The following is a 3,483-nucleotide window of genomic DNA, read 5'->3' on the forward strand; positions in this document are numbered from 1 at the left end:
TTGAGTTCAGCCTTTTGGCCCGGCCCTCCACAATATTTTATGTTTCTTATGTGGCCCCATGGAAAAAATAATTGCCCACCCCTGCTCAAGACTCACCTTTTTTGTTTGGCTTTTAAATAATTTATCTTAGTCTTTTAATTCAGGATTGTCATTTTATATATTATCATTGTCTTTAATTTTTTTTAGCTTCTTTGTCTTTTAGTATCATCATTTTTCTTATATATTTTAGCTCCGTCGTTTTATATTATTGTCTTTTAATTTTTAGCTTCTTCTCTGTCTTTTAGTATCATAATTTTTCTTATATATTTTAGCTTCGTCTTTTTATATTATTGTCCTTTAATTTTTAGCTTCTTTTTTGTTTAGCATTATCATTTTCTTTTATATATTTTAGCTCCAGTGTTTCCTCAAGGGGGGCCTCCGCGCTGGGAGGTGTGGCTGGCCTTCTCACAGGGGGCTTCATCCCGGAGGCTCCTTAGGCCCGGCGGACCGGGGCCCTCTGCACTATGTGTAGGGTCTACCCCGGTCAGTCTGGGCTAGGGGTCTGTGTGTTGGCGCAGCTCCCTGTGGGCGTGAGCCGTCATCCCTCTCAGCGCGGATGACCTACCCTGGGTACATTTTCTCATATGGTTTCTCTGTGCCTTACCCTGTCTTTCTACTAAGATGGTTTATTAAGTTGTGTGAATGCGAGTGTTCTGTGTGTGTGCGAGTTCAGGCGTGTATGTGGATGTGTCTTGTGTTTATGTTGAGTGGGTGGAATGGGTTTTAGTTTTTCGTTGTAATTTGGATGTTTTTATTGTACAGCACTTTGAGCCGCATTTTATGTATGAAAAGTGCTCTTATAAATAAAATTTGATTGATTGATTGGAGGGTTCAAGGGGACGCCATTGCAAAAACACATTCTGAAAGACATAATTTGATTTTGGAGCACACATACATGCACACTGACAAGATTACAGGGGAATACCAGCAGGAGAGACGGAGAGACTGCCCGCCGGAGAAGGCCAGCCGTGGAATACCAGTCTTGGGGACCAGCTGGGAATCAACCATCCAGACAATGATTAATCTGGAGAGGACCTTCCCTTGGACGTAGACCCGTGCCGGGGGAAGAATGTGAGGCTGGGCTGAGATAACGCACGACTCTTTTCGACTGTGCTTGCCCGAGTACATTTTCTCATGAGATTAAGAAAAAGCCGCTCAGTACTATTTCCTGAACCTCCGCCCTATTTCCTACCTACCATTCATTTCAAAAGTCCTAGATAATGTAGTCGCCACTCAACTCCACTCTCATCTCACCTGCAATAACCCTTTCAGTCCGGTTTCCGTGCACTTCACAGCACTGAATCAACTCTACTCAAGGTCACCTCTGCTCTCCTCATTGCAGCTGACTCAGATTCATTCTCCATTGTCATCCTTCTTAACCTGACTGCGGCCTTTGACACCATCTCACACACCATCCTTCTCAAAAGACTTTCTTCCATCGGCATCACCCACACCGCCCTCAACTGGTTCCATTCATACTTCAAAGACCGCACTCAGTTCATCCAGCTTAAATATTTCTCATCAAAGTCCCTCCCAGTCACCTCAGGTTTGCCCCAAGGCTCGGTCCTGGCCCCCCTATTATTTATCATATACCTCTTTCCCCTTGGCAGAATTTTCCGAAAATTCAATATCGCTTTCCATTGCTTCGCGGATGACACCCAGCTCTAGTTCTCCTGCAAACCCAGCATATCACTCCCTCCCACCTCCGTCACCTCCTGTCTATCTGAAATCAATGACTGGTTTTCTAATAATTTCATGAGGCTTAACAGCGACAAAACAGAAGTTATTCTTTTCAGTACAAAATCAATACAATCCAAAATTGGCAGTTTTCCCATTCCTGTTGGCCCCTCCATTGTTTTCCCATCCCCTCAGGTCAAGAGTCTGGGTGTCATCCTTGACAGCACTCTATCTTTCCATAAGCATAATAACACAACCCGGTCAGCCTACTTCCATCTGCACAATATCAGTCAACACCGCCCCTCCCTTTTTCCCTCATCCACTTCTATTCTGGTCCAAGTCGAGTCAAGTCAATTTTATGTGTATAGCCCTTAATCACAGACAGTCTCAAAGGGCTTTACATAACCACAATCAACATCCACTGATCTTAACCCCCAGGAGGGCAAGGAAAAACTCAAAACCCCATTGGGGGAAAAGTGAGAAAACTTGAGAAGGGACCACAGATGGGGGGGAAACCCCCTTCCAGGATGACCAGGCTGCTTTGGATGCCAAGTGGGCAACATTTGACACATACAATGATGCTATACAATGTTAGATGAGATAATGTGAGAGTCAATTAAATGAAGTGCTGCAGGAAGATGACTTTAGTGGAGTGGGTCCTCATCCAGGACCGTAATCGCCATGGCAGCATATCCGAGGTTGAGCCTTTGATCTTGAAATAGTCAGTTTGGGGTAAATTCAGAACAGCCACTTCCAAGTGAATCACCATCACCTAATTCCCAAGCTGTGGAATTGGGAACAGAAAAAAAAGAACAGAAATAGTAAACAGGCCAACAAGTAGTTCAACGAAGTGCTGAAATATAGGGAAATCAGAAGAGGTGCTGCATGAAGACGACTTCGGCAGAGCAGGTCCCTCCCCGGTTGGTCAGTGCCGTAATCTTCATAGCAGGTCACCATCACCTAATTCCCAAGCAGGGGAAGAGGGGGCAGAAAAGAGGAGAAGCGGCAGTAAACAGGCCAACAAATAATTAAATTAGATGCTAAAGTATATAAATAAATGTCGCGCTGCAGGAAGACGACATCACTGGAACAGGTGCATGCCCAGTTTGTCAATGCCTTAAACTTCCTAGTGGGTCACCGTCACCTAATCCCCCAGCCGGGGAAAAGGGGGCAGAAAAGAGAAGATAAGAGAAAAAGCGGCAGTAAACAGGCCAACAAATAGTTCAACTAAATGCACAAGAGTATAAATGCGTCTTTAATAGTGTTTTGAACATTTCTACTGAGGTGGCGCCTCTAATACCTGAGGGTAGTACATTCCAAAGCATTGGTGCCCGAATAGAGAACGCTCTAGAACCTGTGGACTTCTTTTTGGCTCGCGGGATCACTAAAAGACCAGCATTTTGTGAGCGAAGGTTTCGGGACGGAACATATGGTACCACGAGGTCAACGAGATAGGAAGGTGCTAAGCCATGCAATATTTTATAGGCAAGTAGCAGAACTTTAAAATCACATCTCAAGTGGACCGGAAGCCAATTCAAATTGGCAAGTATCGGGGTAATATGATCAAACTTTCTCGTTCTAGTCAAGAGTCTAGCTGCTGCATTTTGAACTAACTTTTAATACTAGACATGGGGAGACCCGAGAGCAAAACGTTACAATAGTCGAGGCGAGACGTAACAAACGCATGGATTAAGATTTTTGCATCACAAGTTGATAGAATTGGGCGAATTTTAGCAATGTTACGCAGATGAACAAATGCAGTTCTAG

The sequence above is a fragment of the Idiotropiscis lumnitzeri genome, unplaced genomic scaffold, assembly GCF_059441095.1.
Source record: "Idiotropiscis lumnitzeri isolate Australia: NSW breed Sydney's pygmy pipehorse unplaced genomic scaffold, RoL_Ilum_1.0 HiC_scaffold_112, whole genome shotgun sequence".
Taxonomy (NCBI): Eukaryota; Metazoa; Chordata; class Actinopteri; order Syngnathiformes; family Syngnathidae; genus Idiotropiscis; species Idiotropiscis lumnitzeri.